Source organism: Chiroxiphia lanceolata, chromosome 21 (genome assembly GCF_009829145.1).
Source record: "Chiroxiphia lanceolata isolate bChiLan1 chromosome 21, bChiLan1.pri, whole genome shotgun sequence".
Classification (NCBI taxonomy): Eukaryota; Metazoa; Chordata; class Aves; order Passeriformes; family Pipridae; genus Chiroxiphia; species Chiroxiphia lanceolata.
This window is the reverse complement of record NC_045657.1, coordinates 3,845,923-3,872,268: the sequence shown is the minus strand read 5'-3', so window position 1 is coordinate 3,872,268 and position 26,346 is coordinate 3,845,923. Positions and strand designations below refer to the sequence as shown.

Sequence of the window (26,346 nt, the reverse complement as noted above, 5' to 3'; positions counted from 1 at the left end):
ATTAAGTCCTGTGTGGAAACTGGGAGTAGAGCAGCTGTGCAGGGGGAAGCACAAATCTGACCCTCTGTGGTGGAGGCTCATGAGCTCTGCAGGTCTTGCCCTGGGTAGGCAGTGCAGCCATTTCCCAGCTCATCCACGTGCAAGAAAACCTGATACCAACGCTTCTGACCAAGCCCCACTTCAGAAGAAAGTAAAAGAGCTCAGCAAGAGGCCAGGGAAATGTGAGAGCATGTGAATGATATTGGTTGTCCAAGATATCCCTTCCCCAAGCTGCTGAGCCTCGCTGTTTTCTGCCTCAGAGCTGGGTGCAGGCAGCATTTGGGACCCAGGACCTTAGCCCAGAGTAACAAGAAATCCCCCCTGTAATAAACTGTCCAGGGCAGGGCAGACTGGATCTGAGCCCTTGATGATGTAAAGTTTAGGGTGAGCCTGGCAAGTCCTGTTGCCCCCCTCAGTGCCATGTAAGTGTCACAGCTCTGCCCATGGACAAACCCTGGAGAACATCAGCGTGAAGGAAAGTCACTTCCAGCGGCCCTGGGAAGCGGGAAAGCAGCAAATAAACCAGGAGCCAAACCAGTTTGGTGGCAAATACGGCCTCACTTCTGCATTTCCCCCAGTTCCTGTAATCCTACCCAGTCAATGAATAAGAGCTGGGCTCTGGGAATGGCCGGGCAATGTGCCAGCAGAGGACTTCGCACTGACGGAGCCAGCGGACAGGGCAGCTGCCAGAAACACAGGCAAAGAACGTGGCTTTCCATATGAAAAACACTTTAAGCAGAAGGCCTGCATCACTCCTGTTTGCTTCCTCTCTCCTCCTGATGGCAGGCAGCATTCCTGGCCTGGGGGCTGATGCTCCGTGCAGGCAGCAGGGATTTAAACAGCCAGGCTTGGCTGCGGGTGGGCTGGGGAAGGGCACGTGGGGGCTTGGTGACTGCAGACCCATCACTTCAACAGGACCACCTGAGTACTCCTCAACACAAGGACAAGGTGGGACACCTCATCATTCCATGTTTCCCCATCTTAGCACAAGTGCTTTCCCCATGGGAACCTCCCTATCTCCAGGCACTCCACACTCCAAGGACTTCTGAATATTTTATGAGCAGAGGGCACTTCACTCCCTGCTGTGCCCTGTTTGGAGAGCGCTGCTCACAAATTCCCAGGCTCATCCACAGCAGACAGGTCCTCCTGTGTGCTGGAGATGGATCAGAGGTCCCAGCAGCCCCATATTCCCACCTGCACCCACCAGGATCACGCTCATCCCATCTGTGCTTGGACACCAGCCCTTTGCAGAGCAGCTCCTGCACTCAGGAGGGGCTTTCCCTACCCTGAAAACGTGGGGTTGCACCACTGTTGATGGTTTCTGGAATAAGGTGATTTTTCTAAGTCTGTGGCATGTGGGAGAGGGCTCCACCAGCTGGGAGATGCCTGTAGGGCTGCTGTGGGCTTTTAAACAACAAACCAGAACAGGGGACAAAACATTTCCTACCCATCTGAAATGCTATTCTGGTGGCCTTAAGAGCCCTTCCCTGGTTTGAAGCCAACTACAGAGGTCACTGATACTGGTACAGAGGTAATCCACAGCTCAGCCCACAGTGACCCCTGTGACTGCCCCCTATATCACCCCTCAGCCCTCCTGCCACTCGGACAGACCCCGATACTTCAGCTCCCACTGATGTCCAGGCCAGAAACAACATATTTCAAAGGCAACCTCTACCCAGTGCCTGATCAATTATTTATCAGACAGGACAATGCTGGAATAGTGCTGAGCTCTGCAGAACAGGACCCTGGACACAGGGATCCCAGCAGAGCTTGGGCAGGGCTGGGACAGCAGCTTGGGCAGGATGTGCTGGGGATCAGGGCTCACAGAGAGCCTGGGAATGGATGAGGACAGAAGGACAACACCATAGCTGTGGAAAGGTTTTAGTGCCATGGCAGTGAGATTAAGGCTGGAGGTACATCAGGCTCACACAGATGGGCATAGGGACGATATGGGGATATATCTCCTATATTTGCATCAATTATAACCCACAATATACTCCTCCAGGAGGCTGGAGCAGCCATGGACTGTTCCTCTCCTCTCTGTCTATTCTCATCTCAGCTCTTTACATTCAGAAAACCTCCCTCAGTGCTCCCAGAGTAGTGCTGAGATAAGAAACAGGTCACAGTGAACTGCTCCTTTTGTCTGCTCTCATTACAATTCAATATAACCACATATAAAAATGGTGTTATACATAATTAAATCCCAGAATTCTACAATTCAAAATGTTTTGTTAAATATTACATGGCAGCCCAACAACTCCTTGCTGTACAAGCTTTTTCCAAAGACACACTGTATATGCATCCCTGCAGGTGTCCCAGCTAGTGATGGTGCTGACATATAACCACAGGACATTTTGGGTCAAAGGGACCTTTAAAGGTCATCTAATGTGACCCTCACCGCCTGCCAGAACAGCCAGGCTGTGTTCCTCTGTAAGAACAGCTTGCTAACAATAAAACCCAGCAGAGGATGCTCAGGCTACTTGGGAGATACATCACACAGCAACAGCCACTCCGAATTTGGGTATTCCCAAAGCTTAAAAAAAGCAGCAGTTCATGGAACAATCAGGGATCCTCTCCCACCAATTACCATTGCCAGCTTTTAAAGCAGAGATTAGCTCTTAGTCTGAATTTCCAGCACACTTAAGCAGGCTTCCTTCGAGCAGCATCGATCCAGGGGATCCCTGCCCCGGCAGCGCGTGCAAAGGAATGTGTGCTCTGCAGTAATGAGGCAATAATGGCATTTAGTACAACCAAATCATGCCTCAGGAAAGATAATATTTGCACAGCTCATCAAGGTGGCATTAAGGCTTACTAAGCACAATGCCAGGCAGGAATTTAAATGACTGCAGATGCTGAACGGAGAGCAGCGGTTCCGCTGGGGAGGGATGGGAGGAATGCTGAATCACCTGGATGTGTGCTGCCCTTGGGAATGTCCCCTTCCAGGGCCACTGTGGCCATGCTGAAGGCACTGCTATCTTCATTCCAAAGGGACTAGGGAATGTGACTGTGGACACTTCAGCATGGCCAAGAATAAAGCAGGGTGTGTTCACCCTGCTCTGCCCCTCTGACCCTCAGTGAAACTTTGCAGCCACATCCTAAATGCATCAGCAGGGATTTTGGAGACATCAAGAGGGATGCTGGTGACTGAGTGCTGACCAGCAGCGCATCCCTGCACACCAGCCCTGTGCTGGCATCAGTCCAGGGGAGGTAAAACCAAAAAACAGGCCCAAGGGAGGAACTGGTACAGAAGTGATGGACTTGCCTCCAGGTCTGACCCTGCATATGGTGAGCTGCCACAGTGGGAGCTCACAAGCAGCCAGCCTCTGTCAGGATTTGAGAGCTGCTATCAAACCACACCAGAGGGTTTTACCCTCCTCAGTCCCACCTTTCCTTGCCCAAACAATCATACTTTGCTTAAATACCAGGAATTATTTCCATAAATCAGCTGGAAAGCAGGCCATAATCCCAAACACACACACACACAGTCTAAACTATTTAAAAAAAAAAGAAAAAAAAAGAAAAAAAAAAAGAAAAAAAAAAGAAAGATGTACTGTCTTTCCACCCTGCATCATTTAATCGCCTCTTGAGTTATGGCTTAGTCATCCTGAGATATTAACATTAGAGAGAGCAGGTTTTGGAATTAGCAGCTTGGGATAAGCTACTGCAATCACCACTGAGCCGGGAAGAAATCAGAAAGTGGGGAGCACCCCAGGGTCTTCTCCCAGCAGGGCAGTTTCACATCCTGGAAATGTCCCCATGCAACCTGAAAAGCTTGAGTTAGCATACTGAGAACTAATAATAAATCTTACTCCTGATCAGTATTTTTTGCTGCCCAGTTCACTGAACAGGCAGTGCTCCCTCTCCATCACCATCCCACAAGAGAGCTGACTGCAGCCCCCAGCAAGGCACAGTCAGAAAGATCAACAGGACTGGTCAGAAAGTGTTGCAGAAATTGTGCAATTATGGAAAAAAAAGAGCAATTTGTCTTTCTGAATGAACAACTCTTTCCAGAATTGCTCCACTCACCTGGATTTTGAAAGTTCTTCAGGTTGAAGCAGATGTTGTTGCCCCAAGAGCTCCAGGGGAGCTGGTTCCTTACACCAATAGCTCCCAGTAGCCTTCCTGCTGTCCCATCTCCCAGCAAATGCCTCAAGAACAGGGTTTCGTGGTTCAGATGGGATTGCTGGGGCATGAAGATTGGAAGAGATTCTCACAGAGTCACCTGCTGAGCTGTTTGGCCATTTACAGCCCTGGCTGGGAGCTGGAGATGCCTCCTGGTCCCAGGGGCACTGGCACTGCAGCTGGGATGGGTTCAGCACCTTCATCCTCAACTTGTCCTGGGAACAAGGCTTCCACAGCCCAGAGGCACTGCACAGAGGGATAACAAGGTCCTGGTACCCCCTGATGGCCACACAGAGCAGCAGAAGCAGCAACTCTCACTGTGACTCCCACAGCTTTAGCTCCTGGGATCTGTGGCTCTGGCCATGCAGCGGTGTCTGCGTGGAGAATCATTCTTGTGGGAAGGCATGGACTGAGTCATCTCTGCTGCCATTCAGCCCTGTGCTAATAGAAACACTACATGCTTCAGAGCTTGTGTTTGCACCTTTTAGCCTCTGCCTCGGGCAGGCACAAAGCCACCCAGGCCCCTGTGCCAGCAGCCAGCCCCAGCTGCACGTTCAGCCTCTGTGCACATCCGAGCTAAAGCCCTGGTTCATCCCAGGACCTCTGGTTCTCCAGCTCTGGCAGTACCATGCCTGAGAGAGAAAGTGTTGCTATGCCAATACCCATTTTACAGACGTGGGAACTGAGTCCTGGGCTGGTTAAGACTCTGCTTTTGAAGCCAGATTGCTTGAAATCTGTCAAATATCAGCCCACTTCCAGACTAAGTGGCTTCCCCTAGGCCAGGCACTGGATGAGCAGTGAGCTGAGAGCAGCTCCATGCTCCTACCACCCCCTGCACTGGTAGTTGGGAAGGATTAGTCCCCACACCTGACCTGGTGGCCCCGTGATGTCCTGAGAGGCGGATGAGCCATCGATCCTGAGCCGCAGATGAGCCATCGATCAGGGTGGGGGAGGAAGGGCACGTACAGTGTACATTTCCATTAAGCACTAAATCCAACAGCTTTGCATTTCCAAGAGGTATGAACACAGCTCCGTGGGACAGGAAGATCCTCAGCAGATTAAAGTCTTTGTGAGCTGCACACCCTGCCCTCCTTTGCTCAGCATTCACGGATCCAGGCTGATGTGGAAGCAGCAGGGAGCTCCTTGCTGCTCATTAAATGCAGTAGCCTGAGAGCTGCAGGGACACCCTCCATCCAGCCATCATCACATGCAGGAGGGGGACCAGCCCCCCTCTGTCCTTGCCCACCCCCCCCACCTCCCCGGCTGTGGGTGGGTGGCTGATGGCTCGTGACACTCCTGCTGTCCCCCCCCCAGCATCTCTGAGCTGCCCTGGGCTCTGGTTTTCCATGCAACTCACTTATTCCTCATCAATCCCCCTCCTCTGCCCTTGGGAATCAGACTCCCTGCAGTGTGACCTGGCTCTGTGCTTCCAGCTGCTGCTGCAGCCTGACACCAGGGGACTCCCCGGGTGCTGCAGGCACCAAGCAGCCCTGCCTGGGATCTCCAAAGAGATATACGTTGCTGCCTTAGGAAAAGAAAAAAAAAATCAGAAAAAAGGGTAGGGAGTTTCCATAGCTACAGCTTTACATTGCTCTGGCAAAGGCTCCGCTTCAACCCGTGTAATGAGACACAAGCAGAGTGTTTTTCCCACTCCTGCCCAGCAAGGCAGCACGGTGCATGAATAAAGAAGAGGAGAGAGGGAGCTCGGGGATTTTGGAAATAACACATAAATGTTAAGGACTGGCATGTGAGGTGGCTGTTGGCACAAACTCCCTGCCCTGCCTGTCCTGGGGCATGAGCTGCACTTGCAGATGGGGAGGGAAGGAGCCCCACAGCCTCCCCTCATCAGCACAGTGAGTGACACACGCACCTTCATGCTGCTTGACCTGGTCAGAGGCTAAAAACTGCTTCATTTAAATTCCTGTCTGCGTGGTGCTCCCAGGGCTGGACTTCAGGGAGACGGGGAGGTGGTGCAGGCAGTGAATGCAGAGATTTAGAGCTGCTGCCAATGCAGAGACACTGCCCAGAGCACCTGGGGATGTGAGGCTTGCCTGGCTCCAGCTCCATGTCCTGTACAATGTAACATCACACACAGGGCTGGTGGCAGCACTGCAGCTCGTGGGGAGCAACACATGCATTTGCAAACTGCTCTGATCACAGGATCACAGGATGGTTTGGGTTGGAAGGGACCTTAACGACCATCTCATTCCACCCCCCTGCCATGGGTAGGGACACCTTCCACTAGACCAGGTTGTTCCAAGCCCTGTCCAACCTCTCCTTGAACACTTCCAGGGATCACGAACAAGAGGGCGATGGGCTTCCTCATTGTTTGCAACCTGCAGGCAGTAAAATCTCCTTATGTTATCTTTTTTAATAAGGATTTATCATTGCTGCATCAGGGGAATTAAAAGAGACCGTCTGAGAGGGTAATTTCCATATTCTGGCAACTCACCACGAAGCAGTTCCAGTAAATTTTCCTTTTTTTCCTCACCTTAATTTTGCTACATCTTTTCCTGGGAGATGAGAGAGGGAAAAATTTAACTTGGAGGGGAAAAAACCACAACCCACGACAACAAAATCATGAGCAAAAAAGCCGAAAAGATAAAGGAACTCACACAGCTCAGTTGAAAACCCTCATTAGGTGAATAAAGAAACTGAGAAAAACCTTCACACAAATTGCTCTGCTCAAACCAATGTAGGATTCACCAAGCTGCTGGCATCAGATGTTTGAAATATTGACTGTTCTCAGGGACAGCATCTTTCAGAAATCAAAACACACGTGATGGATCTTTTTGCCTATCGTCAGCGCTGGGCTGACACCTCCCCTGCCTTTGAAATGACTCCTTGATGCTGGAGAGGCCCTTGAGAGCGAGGTGGTGGCTCATGCTCCACATCTGCCACCTCCTTGCCACCCCCCAGCAGCCAAAGCGACGCTGCCGCCGGCACCAAAACATGGAAAACTGAGGTAGAGGAGGATGGGAGGCTGGGAGCTCCCACCTGCCCTCCCCACTTCTCATCAGTGCTGGCAGCTCCCCAGGCAGGCTGCAGCTTCTCCCTTCCTTGCTCAAACGGTGCCTGAGTGGCAGCACCTCAGAGGACCAGAAAATGCCAAGTATCTTGTGTTTGAAAGCCAAGCCTCAGACCGGTGCTCTGAATCACCCCCTGAGCCTTGCTGAAGACAGGGCAAGGCACCCACAGCAGCCCTGGGGGGAGTCAGATCTTGTAAATCCGAGAGACGAGCACACAGAAATGCCTCCATCCACCCTGCAAAGCAGGAGACTCACACTCCTGAGCGCTGCCCCACTCCACCTCCAAATCCCAGCTGGATTTCAGCTTCCTTCGCTGGCATGGTGAGCTCACTTCACTTGTACACGCTTGCTAGAGCTCACTGGGAACTAGGAACGTTCTGGTGCTAAATAACAGAGATAATGTGGTGAACTGGGAGCCCACAATCAAATTAGCAAAACCTTTCACTGAAGCAATGCTGATTTTCTGAGCTGAACTGGGGTGAACTGGGAGCCCACAGGCAAATCAACAAAAACTTTCACTGAACCCACTCTGATTTTCTGAGCTCTCCAGGCATCACCCTACCCAGTGGAGCCCTTCATTAACATCCCACCTCAATGGTAAACCAGGCAAATCTGAAGTTTGAGCCCTACAAAACCCAGACCTGTAAATGTGAGCATCTTCCCTGCCCAGTGCCTGGGAGTGCCAAGGGCCTCTCAAAAAGCATGATGGAGCTGTGCCTGCAGGAGATTCCCCCTGGAAGGTTCAACAGATGACAGGTCTCCTCTGGGAATTAGGAATACATTCACTGCTGTCCAGAACCATGGGTCTGTTTAACAAAACACCCTCCAACCTGGCTACCACTGCTCCTGGGCTTGACAGTGGAGAGAGTGGGAGCCCAAGGGAGCCCAGGAATTTCTGCTGTGATCACAGGATGCTTCAGTCCTGCTTCTGGATGGTTTAATTAGGATTATCACGAAAATGCACAGGATTGTGATATTCAGGTTACAAGGCAATGTTAACAGCCGTATCAAACAAAGCCCTTCTCGTTACTGGTTCTGGCAAATGTTCTCATCTGTATTAATTTTTGGAAATCTTCTCTTTTTGAGCAAAAATACAGCAGCAGCGTGCCAGTGTTACACATCTCTGAGGCTGAGCAACCCTAATCCTCTGCAGTCAACAGTTCTGCCATAGCCAGAAATATTCACGCTTTCTATTTACTACCAATTAAGTCAGACAGTGTTTTAAAGACCAACCCTTTGTCTGCCAATCTGAACATTCAACAATATGTAACATTTACAAAGGTATGAAGAAAACAAGTAAGATCTGTGCTTGGTTTCTCGGAAACCGGTATCACACTCTTGTAACCTGTGTTGTTTTATTTAAAAATACAACATAAACAAAGATGTGATGCCAGAAACACAAGGGAAAATAGGTGCAACTAAGAAAACCCCACTTTCTGTGGGCTGAATCTTCTCCCACGAGCTGCTGTGAGAATCAGGAATAACTCTTGAGAAAACAGTAACGCTGAACTGTTGCAAATCAGAAAAGAAAAGATTATGGAACTGTCTAATATTAACTGTGCTTGTCTTTATCTCGGGGGCTATGCCTGCCCATGGGTGTCCCATACAGTGCTGGCCACAGAGGACCACAGAATCATAGAATCACAGAATGGTTTGGGTTGGAAGGGACCTTAAAGCCCATCTTATTCCACACCCTGCCATGGGCAGGGACACCTTCCACTAGCCCAAGTTGCTCCAAGCCCTGTCCAACCTGGCCTTGAACACTCACAGGATGGGGCAGCCACAACTTCTCTGGGCAACCTGGACAACACCAGGTCTCCCTTGCAAAGAGAAGTGCCCTGAGAGCTCCTGTCTGAGCCAAAGCAAGCTCAGTGATGTCAGCACCCAGTGTTGCAGACCTGAGCTGCCCTTGGAATTACAGAATGGTTTGAGTGGGAAGGGACCTTTAAAGGTCACCTAGTCCAACCTGCAGCCATGAGCACATACCCTGCTCCAAATACACCTTCAACTCTGTCACAATCAGTAAGAAAATGGCCTTGGTGACAGCTGGATCAGGGATGTCACCTGGAGAAACACCTTTAAAGCAGAGCTGCAGCCACAGGCAGTGGCAGAACCACACAGCTTCATGCCTGTCGCTGTTTGCACAAGGAAAAGAGTCGCAAAGCAAACCCACAGGACAGCCATAAGTCTGAATTATTACCTCAGCACCTCCTTTGGGTAATATAACAATAAACCCACAAAATTTGCCTAACAACAAACGCAAATCAACACTTGTTATCCTTCCCCTCCCAACTCCGCTCCCACTCTCACTGCAGGACTATTTTTCCCCATATCCCACTGCTAATCTTTCCAGGGTTTAGTTACCCAGCAGGAGACACCAACCAGACCAAGACACCTCCTTTCCCTTCCACGTGAGAGCCTTATAAATTGCATCTGTGTAAATCCCTGCTTGCACTGGCTTGCAGAGATGGGGAGAGATCCCCAGCAGCGAGGCCATGCATTTCCTCAGCCACCCTCCTGCAGCCAGGACACCTCATTGCTTGCTCAAAGCTGAGCCTCCAAATACTGGATTTTCTCCCCAGGAAAGAGTTTAGCTTGGATTGCCACAAAATGCATCCTGTTTTGCTAGGTAACTCATGTACATTTCGTTAAGTGAAGAGAGGCAACGTGCACGCTGCTGTTCTGTGGGTGCCAGGGTGGGCAACCAGGAGGCAGGAGGAGCATCGCTGCCCGCAGGGATGATGCAGGCAGACACCGTCAGGGAGAGCCTCCCTGCACTGCACGACCTGTCACCTGGCTACGAAGGCAGGTGACAGCTAAAGGAGAGAGTTAATGGCTTGCCAAAACTCAGGCAGGAGGACCCGTGACAGATCTTACACCAAACCCACACTGAGAGCAAAGGGAATCCAGATGTAAAGCGCACGGCAAAGCCCAAGCAACACCCTCTGCTCAAGTCGGGAAGCAAACGCGGGTCTCCGACGAGGAGCTCTGAACTGGGATTGCACTGTCCCTGCTGGTCACCTCGGAGAATACTGTATTATTTCCCAGGGAAAAGAAACCCCAGACATCCCAGAGGAACCAAGGTGGAATACCGGGAACAAAAATGAGCAAAGCTATTTGCAGGTAAGTTATTCTTACAGGAAACGGTGCCTGCAAGTGATGTTTTAGCAGAGCTGTGATTCTCTGTAGCACAGTTGCTTCGGGGACTCGTCTGGTGCTTCCCTGAGAAATCCCTCTTGCTCTGGGCGCGCTCCCGCAGCATCACAGCAAATTCCAGCCTCAGTGGAGCCTGTGTATCATCTTCTACAACAAAGTCCACGGCATCTCTTTGCTCTGATCAGTGCCAGTTTAAGAGTCTTTGAATCTTGAGGCATTTTGATCTGCTGCAGCTGAAGTGACCCGAGCTGGGGAGAGGTCGGGGGAGACGACGAAGCCATCACAAGGCTGTGCTGGTCCCCAGAGGGTTTCAAAGCAGCCACATCACCCAGAGATCAGGGTATTTATCTTTCCCTGGCAGCCACTTTTCTGGCATTTATATAGATGTATTTTCCCCTTTAATCCCAAATTCTCCATGAGTAAAGAGAGGACCTGGCTTTGCCTGATGCCTGGCACCTCTGTGGGTACAAGACAGCAGGCAGTGCTACAAGAGGCCACTCTTGTCCATTATGGTCCAGCCTAGATTTTCAGGCAGCTGAGGAAAAAGGGACCACCTGCACAGGAAAAAATGAAACCACAGAGGACTTTTCCTCCCAGTTTGCTATGAGTCCCCTCCAGCAGAAGGGAAGGAAATCCCAGCTGTGTGGTGTACCCACTGCTTGCAACTCCCCCTATATAAAGAGCTTATGAGCTTCTGCGGCTCAGACCCTTTGATGAACTTGTACCCAGAGCAAAGCCACAGCGTGGCCTCAAAGCCAGACCTGAAGCTGGTGGTGTGGAGGGCTCCATCCCCCCGCTGAGCAAGATCATCCTCTTTATCCCCTGCCCAAGAGAAGCCAACCAGTGCAGCCTTGGAAGAGCCTAAGCTGGACTTTAGTAGCAATTCAAAGGAAAAAAAAAAGACAGGCTTTTTCCCCAAAGCCTGTTTTCCAGGCTGGCAGCTTCCGACGGTTGTCTCACCATGGAAGTTTTCTGTGAATGGTATCTCAGAAAAGAAGGAAGAAGAGGATGGGGTTGTGGAGGAGGAGGGCAGGGCTGGAGCACAAGTGGGTGAACAGAAGGGAAAAAGCAGGGATGGAGTGGCAGGCTGCATGTGTGGGATCTGAACAGCTCCAAACGGCTCTGAACAGCTCTCCACCAGCACTGACTCTCTCTGCAGCACTGACACAACCTCACGGCAGCACTGGATGAGGCAGAGAAGGGCTGGAGTCAGTGCCTGGGATGGGATGGTCCTGCTGCAGGCAGAGTGCTCCAGTCAGCTCCACTCGCTCACTCCTGCTGCCCTCTCAGAGAAACACATAAGAAAACAAAGACATGTGAGACCACGATGTGATTTCCTCCCCATCAGGGCTCTCAAAGGGGCATGAAATTATCAGTGAGCACTAGTCCTGCCTGCCCCGGGGCTGAGGTAAGCAGCCAGCAGTGTATCCTGCCAGGAGCACTTGCAGGTGTGTGAGTGACAGCAGAGCCACATCTCTTCCCTTCTGCCACGTGAGCAGCATCCTTGTCACCTGGGCGAGGGAAGGGGAGGATGGCTGGCACTTGCCTTCTGCCAGAAATTCACTTGCCCTCCTTTTTCTTTTCTTAATGAGCAGGCTATTAACCAAACAGGGACACGATGAATAAATACGTGGGCTGCAGAGTGGCTCCTGCTGTGGCCTCACTGAGGCTCCGAGCACTGGCAGCCCTCGCCAGTCCCCCTCTCCCTGCACAGCCTCCCACCCTCGTCTCAGGTGCTCAGAGGCGGTTGCTTTATCCATTGCTAATGACATTTATTTTCTTCTCAGAGCCTCAGGGAGGGCTCTTTCTCTCGCCCTCCCTGCTGATGTGAATCCTGCTGCCCTATTATGCTGATCTGAGACTTTTTTTTATTGCTGAGCCACTGGTGATCTCCCCTGCATCCCCCGTCTCTGCCCCCCAGCCTGCTCTTCCCACAGCCAGGCATGTATTTCCTGGGCTTGATCCAGCCAGCACCGAAGTAAGGAGAAAACCTCTCCCAGTTTTCAGGTTGGATCAGGTCCCTGACCCGGCGAGGACAGGCTAAGACTTTCTTTTGGGTTTCTGGTAACTTTCCTCTAAAATGTCCTTCAGAAAAAGGCAATTATCACCATGCCATTAAAGCTTTCCCCATTGCACGGCCAGATAACTCGCTGGGAGCCTTTTGAAATAACCTTTAAACAATAGATCCTGTCTTGTTTACTGCATGTTTCTGAACTCAACAGTAATGCATCCAGATGTCACCCCTGTCTACCGTAGGCCTAACTATTTCTGGAAACACACCAAAGGCAAATTGCTTGGATAATGTCAGATATTGTTGCAAAAAGAATATGACAAGTTTCCATCTCTTTGATAAAGGCTGTGGAGCAGAGAGATGTTTCCCAGGGCAGCAGAGCTGCGTGCACCTTCGACTCAGCTCCACGCAGGAGCCGCATCCCTCCCTCCATGGGCAGATTCCAGAGGCACACACTTTCCAGCTCGGGAAAAAAAATCAGTGTAGCTGTCAAGCAAAGCTCACAACATCCACGCTGGGTGGTGTGTGACTGCAGGTGGCTTTTGTCCTGGAGGTGGGAGACGGGAGAGAAGCACTGGAGAAGGTGAGACTGGGCTGAGCTGCCCTCGCGGTGTCTCAGCCCGTCTTGTGCCATTATTGTGAGGGAAGTCAAACGTCAGCTCTGACCCATCACAGGTCAGAGAAAAGAGAAAACTGCCTGAAAAGAGAGGGTAACAAAGATCCCCAGCCCTCAGCTCATCTCTTGTCTCCACTCCAAGCCCTGCCAAAGGGAGCACCCGTGCACACTGATGGAAGTGCTGGCACCCAGCAGTGTCCCAGGCTGCAGCTCACAGTGCTGCCCCTGCCTCCAGTGAGAAATCTGTGCTCTTGGACACATAGGATGGGATAAAATCATCATTATTGTGATTTTGGCCTAAATCAAGTCCTGCCCCCCTCAGTGCTGCCTCTGACACAGGCACCTTGAGAACCACATCCCCAGAGGAGCCCCATCCTCCTGCTGGTGCACTGAACTGCTATTAATGGGTCATGGCTGCTATTAGCCTTGCCAGGGAGAAATAGGTCCAAGGATATTTCAAAATGTTATTATGACCTTTAATTTTGTTCCCCAACCTTTCCAGCTGCCCTCTGCCCAGGGCTGTTCTCACAAGGCTCGTGGGTTCCTAAGGTCCCAGCCTTGCCTGGGCTGGTCTTGGCTGTGATCTGAATGTGGCTGAAAGGTCTGAAGAGGGTCAGAGTCCATCACCCAAACCTATTTGTCATCCCGCTGCCAATCTTCAGTGCTGGGGTATATGCTGTTTTCTCAGGCAAAGGGTGAACCAATCCCACCACAATAAATCAGACCACAAGGAGAGAAGGAGATGACACATAACGACATGGGAGAAAGTGTAAATTAGATGGGGAATGAGCTGCAAGTTCAACCCAAACACCTGCCCTTCGATGTCATAAGTTGCATCACAAGCTGTGGCTGCGGGAGCCCTGCCAGCACACAGCACCTCTTCCCTGGCCTGTCCTTATCCACATCCATATCCATGACAACACAACAGACAGGTACCAGAGCAGGCCAGGTGAGAAGGCACCAAGTTATCCCCGTTTCTTGCACCAGCACTAATGCAACTGGGCACTGCACAGCCAGATGAAAAGGTCTGAGTTAGGCAAATCCCTTACAGCTTGGTCAGCTGCAAAACCCCTCAGTGTCCCACATGCTGGGCTCTGGGGACATATCCTGACATGCCCAAAGGTCAGTGGCACAGACTTTCTCAGCCTATGAGGACGCAGTGAAGCTCTCTGGGCTGCACATAAATGCCCGAGGGAATTAAGCACATTTATCTCTTTGCATCTGGCACTCAGCAAAACATTTCAAGGTCCTAAGGGGGTGTTCAGGTGTGGCTATAGGGTCAGTGAGCGCTCTTCAGCTTCAGACACGGGAAACCTTTAGAAAGACTTGGGTTATTTAATCCAGGGACAGCGAGCGGGTCCTCTTCCCCTGGGCCACTTCTGAACACATTCTCCTCAGATTGCAAAGCCCGTGAGATCAAACCTTCAGGTTTGACTCTTGTGTCACCTACATGAGGGTTTAGGGACTGCTGCAGGTGCAGTGGAAAAGGATCAGGAGGAGATGTGACAGCTAGACAGAGCTACCAGGCTTTGATGGGAAACAAAGAGAAACACGGCAAAGATACAGCCAGTAACCACGGCACGGGTGATGTTCTGCAACTCTCCACGCTCAGGTAGGCACAGGTATTCAAGAACTGCCTGTATTTGTAATCTGTGCTCACTGACAATAAAACAGAAAGGAACAAATGATGTTCCTTCCTTTCCCCTCACATCCCCACGTCCTTTCTAAACGAGAACCCATGTACCGAGGGGTGATAAATCAACATCAATCACTTTGCGGGGGATTTTGTTGAAGTTCTTTATCTCCACTGAGCACCAGCACCGTTCCTGAAGAGGTCCTGTCATGGTTCTGCACAGAAATCCTGACACGCGGAGGAAGGAGGTTACACTTCTAATTACAGCTGCATGGTCTTTAAGGTGTTTAAAATCTCTTTTCACCCACTGACAGCCCTAGTGCGTCTTTCTGCTCCTTTCAGACAAGATGAAAACCATCCACAGAGGCTGCAAACAACCTTCAGTTCTTCACACGCCACTGCAACAGGGCAAGAGCCTAAACACAGGTGTGGGATAGTTCAGGCACTCACTTCATGCACAATTTATGTAAACTACTTTCCCTTATAGAATTAAAATTTAGATGCTTACTCAGTAAAGATGAGACAAGATGACTAAAAAACCCATCATACTGGGTACTTTCGCTCAAAGAAGTCACCCAGGACCACCATCTGCACTCTAACAATTGGGATAACCCACCAGGTTGCCTAAAATGACAGACATCCGTCATCACAGACTCAAGTACACGATTTTCCCACCCAGGTTTTATGCTGATTTCGCTGCTCATTTCAGGCTAGAAGACAATCTGTTGAACCTCAAAGTGCCATCTTCTCTTACCTTTAATTTATTCTGTCAGAAAACTGTCTGCCTTAATGAGTATGAGCACACCCCCACTACCTTCCAAGTTTGGTGATCTGTTATGTCAAATATAAATAATCCTGTCTGAAACTGGTCGATATGGGGAAATGAAAAGCCATCTTCCCTTGGGGGATTTCTCTCTCCCTCCCACAGCCCCCTCAAGCCCTCAGGCTACCTTTAATGTACCGAGCAATATCCATGTGCCTCCGAGAGCACAGACCTAGATGGCTGCTCTATTCATGAAACAGTGACAAAAACAACCCACAGGTAATTGTGCCATCACCTTTCTCACAGGCAGCTCTGGATCCCTCTCCATCACCACTGCTTTGTTGAGTGTGAGTTAGTGGGCTGGTTAGCTGCCTAACCTGAAACTGGGGTGGTCTCTACGAACTCACTGGGATGGAGCAGAGGACTCTGATGTCCTTCAGAGCCAGGACATGAGATAGGAACAAAGCCTTGTCCTAGACACATGGCTCCAGGTGAGATGCCCAGACAGGTTATTTAGAGAGCCCAGTTTCAGTCCCATGCTGAGCATGCAAAGGAGGATGAAATGGAAGAGAAGGACACAATCCGCACACCCAGGAAAGGCATGGGATGGGGGCAGCTTTCCCAGTCCATCCCTGAAAGATGCTTTCACGACCTCCTTCACAGGCATGGCTCTGAAACTGAAGATGCTGTAGGACCAGGGAAAACCAAGCCTGGAGCACCTCAGTATTCTTCATGCTGGTCTAAGGTGGCAGGACTTGCCCAGTCCCCCCTGAGACAGGCTATGGGGGAGCAGATGCTGTGCAGTTCTCCATGTCCTACTCGCTCTCTCTCCCCCCTCCAAACCCCTTCCCAGCCCCACTCCTGGCAGCCGGGGCTATCCTCTGCCTGCTGCCCTCCTTGAGGGTATCCCCCCGGGATGCGGGTTTCGCTGCCGGTTCCCTCGGAACAGCGATCCCAGGCAGGTCAGGATGCACCGGGAAGCGGGCGGCGGGGGCGGGAGTGAAGCAAACAGGGGGGAAAAAACACCGCGAAAGACCCCAGCGCTGGGAACGACGGGGAGAAGGGGCTCGGCAGAGCCGGGGGAGGGGGGGGGGAGGTTGTCCTGCCATGCTTACCTTCAAACGGGGGAATGGGGCTGGATCGCTCAGGTGAGGACCGCGTCTCCCGAAGTCTCCCGCTCGCAGAGCATCAACGCCAAAATAAAGGACTTTAAAAAAAACCCAAACAAACCACAATTCAAAAAATAAAAACAAAAGGGAGAAAGCGGTCTGGGGAGCAGTGCGCGGAGCAGGCAGCCGGGAGCAAGCAGCAGCAGCAGCAGCGGCAGCAGCAGCAGCCACCCTCTCGGCACATGGCCGGGCCGGCGGCGGCGGCTCTGCGGGGGACGCTCCCGCCTCCCCGCCCCGCGCCCCAGCGCCGCCGGGGCCGCCAATGACGGCGGCGGGAGCGGAGCGGGGCCGAGCGGGGCCGAGCCGAGCGGGGCCGGGCCGGGCCGAGCCGAGCGGCGCCCCCCCGAGCCCCCCGCCGGGGCCGCACGGGCAGCGCCGCGTGCTGCCGCCCCCCCCGCACCGCAACCCCCCTGCACCCGCACCCCGGGATGCGGAGAAAGGGAGACACACACACGCACACACACACACACACACACACACACACACACACACCCGCACCGGGATGCGGGTCCGTGCTGGACACCCCGGGGGGACAGCCCCTGGGAGATGGGTCACTCCCGCCAGAGCTGGGGCATCCCCATATAAGCACGGGTCATCCCTCTACGGAGCCGGACCACCACTCAACCCCCGGGAGTCGGGCCACACCACCCTGCAGCCGGATCTCCTCCTGACAGAGCCGCGTCACCCACGACAGAGGAGGGGATATTGGTTTGGCCAAAGGAGCCTTCATCCCCAGTGCTGGGGCAGGAAAAGAATCCCCTTCCTCATCCCCAGTGCAGGAAAAGAATCCCTCTCCCCATCCCTGGTGCGGGGATAAAGAGGAGAAAGCCAAGGCAAACCCTGCAGCATCCCCAGTTTAGCCCCACAAGGGTCCCAGGGCATTTTACAGGTGCCATGACTTTGTTCCCTGCTCCGTTTATCAGGAGCTGTGCTGGGGGTTTGGCTGTTTGGTTTCATTAATAGACACCCCTGGAGAGGGACTGTCTCTCCTCTTCCCAAATCCGTGCCCATTCCAGCACAACCTCAGCTTAGAGTCCTCATCCTCAACTTTCTCCAAAGACGCTGATGCCGCGCGGGGCGTGTTCAGCAGCGGTGATTCACAAGCCTTCTTAAGTGCAGGAGCGGTGATTCACAAGATTTCCTTAGGCTTGGGGTTGTAATGACCTCCCAGATCTGAAAAAAACCCAGAGTTTGGGACAAAACCCGAATCCAAGTTGGCATTACCCCTCCAGCAGGTGGGCAGCCTGCAGAGGCACCGCCACAGCCGTAACCAAGCTGGTGTGATGAGGGAGCACAAAGTGCCCCAGCTCCCACCATGTGTTCTGCAGCCTCTGGTCCCCAGACTCCCAGCAGAGCCCTCCTGGGCACGAAGGATGCTCAGGATGTCTCAGAAGGCCCTGCCAGCCCTGCCTCATTGCCTGCCCTGTCAGCAGTCTCAGCTGGCATCACCCGTGTTGTCTGCAAGCTGCCAAACTCCTTGGGCACACAGACCCTTCTGCAGGCCACCGCCTCTCCCGGCCTCCTGGAGATGATGCTGGGAAGACAAGCACATCCAGCCTGGATTCCCTCTGTCCATCAGGACATATGCCTTGTGTTCCGCAGCATTCACGTCCCTGGCCTGATTTCCCTTGGCATTCTCAAGCTTATTCCCAAGAACTAACTTAATTTTTTCCTTCGGCAGTTTCAGTCCATCGATACTTGTTCTGTCCTTCTTGACTGATGAGAATAATCAGGGCTTTTATAGCACATCTGCTCTTTTTAAGATGGTATCACTTACAGCACTCCTTTAATCCATGGAGAGGGAAACAGTCGCATTTAATTAATTGCTCAACAAATAAACTAATTACCGCCAGCAATTTCAGCACACTTTGCACGCAGTTCAAACGCCTGTGCAGAGATCTGAGAGGCAAACCACTCACTCTGATGACAGGAAATCAAAGTGAGGGGGCAAAATTCAGTTTATCTTTAGAGAATCTACTTAAGGTTATTATTGTTTAATTAATTTATATTGTATCACTTAGTACTGAACTGTCTATGTCGCGGTTGCTGTTCAGTTTTTCTTCAAGGTTGCTTGAACCACGTGCAAAAGATATTTAAAAGCTGTGCCAGGAACAAAAAAAAAAAAACACCCTACCAATTTTAGCTTTTTATTACTTGTACTGGTCAAATGCCATTGTCTGACAATTTATCATTGTATCCTTGCTCAGAAATATGAATGATGGAGGTTCTTTGCTTGGGCCATTCATTTTGGTTTCTATGCCTGGACTCCTGTACGACAATAAAGATCCTCCTTGCTTCCCAGGGAGATGTCAAAGCAATTCTCACTGAGCTGAGCCCAGGATAGAATCAAGGAAAAACAATGTTATAACAAGGACTTACCAAATGCTTGGGCTGCCTTGTGTGAGTACAGAGCTTGTTTTCTGGGCTCTAAGATGAGGTTTGCTTACTGTAAGAGCAATTCTGTGAAGATCAGTTACCTGTGAAGGAGAAAAAGGTTTTTATAATATATTTCCATATTGCAGTGGTGTACAAGACCTCCATCACGAGCACGATCTGGTCGTGTCAGGGGCTGTACAAACACAGAGTGCAAAGAGCCCTGATTCCCATGACTTTGCAACATAAATTTTTACAGAAGGAAAGTGCTAATTAGCATCCACAGTTTGAGAGCCAGTTGATAGCCTCGAGAGCTGGCAGCTGGCCAGCCACAACTTTCATCAACCTCAACATTTGGGAAGTGTCCTGTGCCTGCCAAGTCTGTGGGATAAACAGACCAGCAGCAGCCAGAAGCCAAATCATTTGTTAAGTCTTAAGTACAGTGTTCAGGTTATGGCCACCTGCTTCCCCACCCCCCCCCACCAGTGGGTTATTTTCAGTGCAAATCCTTCGTTGAGTTTGTGTATTCACATTCCTGCAACCAAAAAGTCTTGGTTTCCTCACACATGATTCCGGACTTGGGAGCAAACTGCTCCCAAACAGGAATATTGTATGATTTTCACACCACTCAGCATCCAAAGCCTCTCCCTAGTCTTTTTTCCCACCTGCAGCTTGCTCCATCCCCAGGGAGCAACTCCCAGTGCGTGGCCATCATGGAAGGGCAGGTTCCCACCTGGTTGTCACGACCCTGGAGGCATCGTCTGTCTGAGACTGATACGTGACCAAAAACCACAACCAAACCTGGGCATTGCTGGGAGCAATTGGCTGCTGAAACACTGCCCAGCTCGCTGTGTGTATTCCCAGTCCTCCATTGGCCTGGGGGACAGTAGTGGCATTTCCAGACTGAAAACTCTTTCAGCAACTGCATTCTGGTGGATGTGATGCACACCAAGTGTGTGGCCTCCCAGGGATGCAAGAAAATAAAGAGACACCTGAAATAGGGTAGCAAAGGGCACTTAATATTATTAAAGCATCCCACTGCTTGTGCAGGGATTTGGTCCTACAGGGAATCACAGTGTTAGGTCTCTATAAATCAACTCCTGCCCATCACAGACCCTGGCAGCGGGTTCAGATGCAGCAGCCAGATACACTGACAACACAACCTGGTCATCACCTGCCAAATACACCCTTTTCCTGTTCCTAAAGGAAGAGCCTTTTCCTTTGCTGCTCTCTGGCATTTGTTTTTGCCTTAAGCTCCCCAGCAGTAAACAGGACCCTGTGTGTGCAGCTGTGCAGGAGGAGGCTGCAGCAGGAAGCTCTGGGGCTCAGCCCCTCACAGTGACAGCCACCCTCTGGTCCTGATGGAAGCACCAGGTGCTCTTCTCTGACTCTTCCCCATGATTATGGAGATTCTTTCTCTCAGACAGTCCCCAAGGTGATCCCAAATATTCATAGCAGCAGCCTCAAAGGTCTCCACTGCATCCTCCTGCTCTCTCTGGGATGTGGGCACCTGCCTGGAGCGCCTCAATCATTGGATTTAAATGCAAATTTTATAGTGGTGAGAACAGTAGCCTGATCTCAAATTTGTGCTCTTCCATAGCAGCCTTTCTCCTTCTGCTTTAACCACCCACAATGTCAGAACCACCTGGTTTATAAATACAGCCCTAAAAACTGCCCATAACTGGGTCCTTGCACCTGCTGCTCCCACTGCTGTGGCTCAGGATGCTGCTTCAGGCAGGAGTGAAGCTGAAGATGCCCTGGGGCCAGGTCTGCCACGTGTTACTCCGACAGGTTTCTGTCCTTGAAGGCGACAACCTCAGAGCGTCACGGGATGAATCTGCTAAAAAGAGTTAACAAAGAAACGACAGAGAGGAGCTGCTGCTGAAATCAGAGTCTTTAACCCGAACAGATGAGTTACCCAGTGCCCCGAGCCAGCGTGCCCCAGACTCGCTGTGTTAATCATCCCCAGCCCGTGACCAGCACCATATGCCACGGCTCACGGGGTGACATCAGCCTCAGCTGGAGCAACGTGGGCCAGAGGTGCTCTGAGGGGATGCACACTCACAGGCTGCTCCGTGGCAGGGCTTGCCTGGCACATCACGTCACATCACCCCCGTCAGCTCCTGCCTCTGCACCCGACACGACGTGCCAGACTCTCCGGGACGTGATCCTGCGCAGCCGCTGCTGTGGGGGGAAGTGCCAGCAACGGGAAGGGATTGGAGAGGCAGGAGGTGAGGGTGAGGGTGCTCACCACAGATTCCCTCGTGTCCCCTTATACAGAGGCATGGATTCCAGGGGGACTGCTGGCACCAGGGGGTTGGGAGGTGCTGGGGGAATAACACTTCCATGGGCATCTGGGCTGTATTGGGAATAGTGCAGAGCCTTCTGTCACAGACCTGGAAAGCCAAAGAGATCATATCTCCCACAAACACCTTCCTCTTCAAGCTTATTGAGGTTGTCAAGGGGTTTGTAGGGCAAGCCCTCCCTGTACAGAAGCCACGCTGAGTTTTCTGAAGGAAATCTCACTAATCCACAATTTTCTGCTCTTTTTTAGACCTTCTGCTAACTTGTCCATTACAAACCTCAAGCACACAGGGCCTGCAGCCTTTGCCATTCGATGCACCAGCCCTTTTGCTAAGCTGATAAAGCTGCATCTTCAGACTCCTCAGGCTCTTTTGGCCCCATGTCCTCTCCTGGATCAGCTCCCCTCGAAGCTGATCTGACTTGCTGTGCAATCTTCAGGAAGCAGCTTAGTGCCAGAAAGCAATGGCTAGAGGAAAAGCAAGAAGAAAGGCTGGCATCAAAGAGCAGAGCTCCATGCAGGAGGGCTCAGAACCAACCTACCCCCCTGGAAATTCATGTGGCAGACAGCCCTGGACCAATGCCCACAGATTCCAGCTCCTCTTGCTGTTATTTCTTACCAAACCAAAGAAAACTCTTCCCCACCATTCCAGAGATGGGAGAGAACACTTCACGAAAATTAAGATGGGTCCTGGAAAATCAAGGATGGCAGCTGATGCAGGGTGTCCTATATCTGAAGAGCAAAAGCCGGATTTGGCGTGGTTTTAAATGACAAAGCAGATCTTTCCTTACCAAATTTGGTATTCTCCACCACATGTCAGATGATGAAGCATGGAAATATGTCATCTTGGATGCACAGGGGGAACAATAGGAGAGAAAACAAGTGGATGGATGGATGGATGGATGGATGGATGGATGGATGGATGGATGGATGGATGGATGGATGGATGGTTGTCCCATGGTGAAGGGCACTGGGAAGTCCAGGAATGAGCTGAAACAGCCGTGGGCTGGGAATGTCACCCACAGGTGAGCGTGGAGGGTGGGAAAAGGAAGGCACTGAGGTAGCATCTGCTGGATGAAGAGCCCTCTCCATGGTAGGACTGGAGCAAGTTTCTCATGCCTCTCCTGGAGAACAAGGCTAGAGCAGAGTTGATCCTGCTCGGAGCATCTTTTGCGGGGATACGTGAATCTGTGTTTCAATGCGTGGAGATGGTTATTGCAAAGCCACTTTATTTATGGTGTTTTTATTGGCAGGGGAGTGGGAGTGCAATACAATTTTAGCCACTCTGATGTCTCCATGTCCCTTGCAGCCCACCTCCATTCTAGAGCAGATTTTTCTTCACATTACATGATTCCTCAAACTGTACAGAGGACTTTCTGCACCTGAAATGGTACAAAATTAGGATGGTCTTGCAGAGCAGGGTGAGGTGTGGGCAGTTCTGAGAGTGCTGATGACTGTGTGTCTCCACCACCATCACCAGCCCTGGTCCCCACCAGCTGCAGGAAGCAGGATCTCTCTGCATGTGGCAGGAATAGCGTAGGACCAGGATTGGTGTGAAGCTCAGCCAGGAGGAACTTGAACCTGAAGAACGATGCACATCACACTGTGAGCTGAAGGAGTCCAAATCTCAGGTGTGAGCAGGGGCAGTAACAACCCAGACAGCAGCACCTTTTTTTGATCATTTTAGAAAAACCATGTTGAAGATTGAAGCGAGTCTCCAGAGCTCCCAAGTCGGAGACCACCACTCGGTTATGCTCCACTTCTCAAAGCTCACACAAATCTCTCCCACCTCCCACTGTCACTGTCCCCTGGATCACACCAACCCTTTATAAACACGCCCAGAGAACGCTTTTGTCTCTTCCTGTCCTTTTCAGATATTTCGGGTATTTGTGGCAATCTCTCCTGTTTATATAACAAAGCCACAGCCCAGTGTTTGTGACACCATATCCATGGAAACCCTAATATAGCATGCACAGGCGACTAGATCTCATTAGGTGGCTCAGCTGCAGCAACACTGGGGAGGGAGTTTCTCTGGGCTGCTCTGGTGGGAAGGGGCCTGGCTGCCCACCCAGCCTCGAGCCCCTGGCGAGGCAGCACCTCCCCAAGAGAAATGATGCTCTACTTTGGCTAATTTTGGCCTTTCTCCTGCTGTCCCACCACCAGCTCACCATGGCACAGCCCAGCCACCCACCTCTTGCTCTGCAGTAGGTCTGTGGGTGCACGGCTGGACCAGGAAGAGAGGTAGAAGTGATGGAGATGCTCAGTCATGGCAGTCCTTGCCAGAGCAGTAGCAGCAGGTTTGAGCTGTAAAGAGCAGCTGAGGTCCAGTTCTGTCTCTGATTCAGGGAGACGACTCCGGTGCCAGTGGGGAGGTCCAACTGCATGGCTGGGCTGGATTCCCTTTGGGTGTGGTCCTCGTTGAGGATGAGGCAGAGGATTTCTTACATGGTGTAAGAAAAAGAAAATTTTGCCCTGAGGAAAGCAAAACAAGTTAGAAGAAAGCAAGAAGCTGGAACAAGCAGAGGCTTAACAAGAGGGATGTTACAGCCTTTGTTTTTCTTGTGCTGTAAGGCACAAACTCATGTGCAAGGAGGAGAGAATGGCTCTTCCCTCCCACTGCTGCTGGATCACAGTCTCCTCCAAGTGTCCTGTCCTGACTGTCACCCAGCACATCTGTGGGTTAAACAGCGACTGCTGCTGTCACATGTGGAGGTTCCTGTGCAAAAACATGCAGCTTACTGTGGCCCAGCAAGACCCAGGTGACACAGAGACATTAAAAGCACTTTAGAGAGCACAGACACTCACCTGTGTCTCTGTTGGGCAATTAAAACTTGGATTTGAAACCCCAGCACCTTCTCAGTGCATGACAAAGCCAACAGTCAGCAGGCAGATCCCTAATCCTTCTGATTTGTTATGGGAAGAGGACTGAGCAAAGTGATCCCTTGAAAAGGATTATAAACAGTTCTCCTGGCTTTGGGATGTGTATGGAACACCTCCTGTGAGCCACTGATCTGGTCCCAGCTCCATGGCTCTGGAATAAAGGGTGAGAGGTGGATCCGGCCAGAGAAATTGCACACAGCAGCCATCAGGGGAGGGGTCCTTGAGACCCTGCCTGGTTGCCCATCCCCGTGAGCATCTTCCCTACTTGCCAGCTCCCTCTTCCCCCTTCCCACACCACGTCGGGTCCAGCCTGAGTCAGACACTGCCAGACCTCATCAGCACCGAGGCAAATTCGATCCTGGTCTGGCTGGCTGTGGATGGGGGCTGTGGATGGCAGAGCCCCCGGGGCATGGAGAGCTGCACTGGCCGTGTGGGAGCAGACAGCAAAGCTTCCCTTCCCTCCCTGCCCTTGCCCAAATTGAATTTCCATTTATGTTAGCGAGGCAATGGATTATAGCCCCGAGGGGTGCTGCCTGCTTCAGTCCCTAATTTGGCGCATCAATTGTGTTTAAACCCACTTACCTGTAAGGCAGCCTTTGTTCCAGGCAGGCAGCCCTCACTCCTGCCGATAGAGGCAGCTGCTTCCCCAGCTCCCTGCCACGAATGTCAAGCGCTGCTGCTGCCAGGGCTCTGGAACCCACAGCTTATCTCCATCTTTGCATCCAGGGTCATTAGTGGCAATGAAAAGCCACAGCAGTTTGTCACCAGGAGGGTTTGGATGTGTGGCTCTGCAGAGGCACGGGGTCAGCAACACCCAGTGGGGGGGTTAACACTGCTGCTGGGGTTCATTCAGCATCCAGCACAACAAAGCTGGGGCCTGGGGGACTCAGCTGAGCACAGTCCACCAAAAACAGCCCTTCTATGGGATTCACAGCACACTCCAGGTATTCCCCGGAGGTTACTGCACTCTTGGATCTTTTCTGCCAGAGAGTTTAACAGGGTCTGTCTGGGGAGAGACATGGGGTGTACAGGGGGACACCTGAGTCTCATTTCCAACACAGGATGGTCCTGTGTTAGCACCAGCACAATTATGCTGGCATTAGCCCTGTCAAGAGCTCACAAGTGGGCAGAAAGCTGCTGCTGCTGCTCTGCCTTCAAGGAAAGGGGCTGAACCCCCCAGCACTGGGCCCATGGAAAGCTGCTCCACATAAGCTCTGAGTGGTCAGAGTTCCAGCAACAGGAAACTGGCATTTCTACATCTCATTGAAATCCTAAAATAAACACCTGAAGCAATGAATGGAAAGCTGGATCCTTGCTCCTCACCTGGATTTATGACCCACGACGAGGGAGAAACTGAAGGGGAGAGAGACAGATATACATTTTATTTTTTTTCCTCTTCAAATAAATTCTCACTGCTTATCTGCAAAGTTCAGCTGTTTTCAAGCTGACCTGCCCATGTTATGCTGTGCCACTGCAAATTCCTTCTGTGCAGGAAAACTCAGGAGCTCCACTGCACACGCCAGCAACCTGGGGTTTCATCTCTAATATCGGGAGGCAGAACTCGTTAGCTGAGGACCCCCTCCTGCCCCTTGGTGAGGATCACTTGCCTTCCTGCTGTGCTGGCAGCTCAGCTGCTTCTCTTTACAATGAGGAAGCAAAGCCAAGAGAGGTGGAGAAGTGGGTGAATCTGCTTGGAGGAGGTCAGGGATGGGGAAGGACAGAAATCTGCTCTCAGGGGCTTTCGTAACGCAGCCAGATGTCTGCCCAAGCACCAGGGTTGGAAGATGAAGGACATCCATCTGAGCCTTCAGTGCATCCAGGAATGAGCCCAGGGGCCTCAGGCAAAGAGGGGGATGCTGCATCCTCCTTCAGGAAGGTGAGCAGAGCTGTGGGAGGATTGAGGTGCAGCTCCAGCTCCTCGGGCAGGAGCCCCAGGGCACTGCAGGGGCTCCATTCACAGTTCCAGTGAATACGACCCCACTCAGAAATGCCATGGTGGGAGCCTTCCCAGGCATCTCCAGTGACCTCCTGCATGTCATGCTATGCAGACATGCTTTTGAGGCTGACAGCAGCAGCAGTGGGAGGGCTGGTGTGGGACTGGGCTGTTCCCTGGCGTCACCGGGCTCGTGGGATGTGGGATGGGGCTGAGGGATGCTCGTCTGGGACAGCTCAGCTCTCCATCTTTCTCTCTGAATTGGCCTTTTGCCTGATGAAGCTGAATGAGAGATCAAACCCTCTAACCAGCAGGTCACC

At 51.7% G+C, this 26,346-nt stretch overlaps 1 protein-coding gene across 1 annotated transcript in view; it reads right to left on the bottom strand.

The window, feature by feature from the left end:
- The window catches only part of FAM163B (family with sequence similarity 163 member B), a 28,936-nt gene extending 7,033 nt beyond the window's left edge, over positions 1 to 21,903 (bottom strand). Inside the window, exons 1-5 of the mRNA XM_032708523.1 lie at positions 21,494 to 21,903; positions 21,163 to 21,307; positions 18,986 to 20,748; positions 17,561 to 17,711; positions 16,485 to 16,576 (exon numbers count right to left, since the gene is read on the bottom strand). The gene's annotated coding sequence lies outside the window, so the exon portion shown is untranslated. The remainder of the gene's footprint in view (positions 1 to 16,484; positions 16,577 to 17,560; positions 17,712 to 18,985; positions 20,749 to 21,162; positions 21,308 to 21,493) is intronic.
- Between the last annotated feature and the right edge of the window lie 4,443 nt (positions 21,904 to 26,346).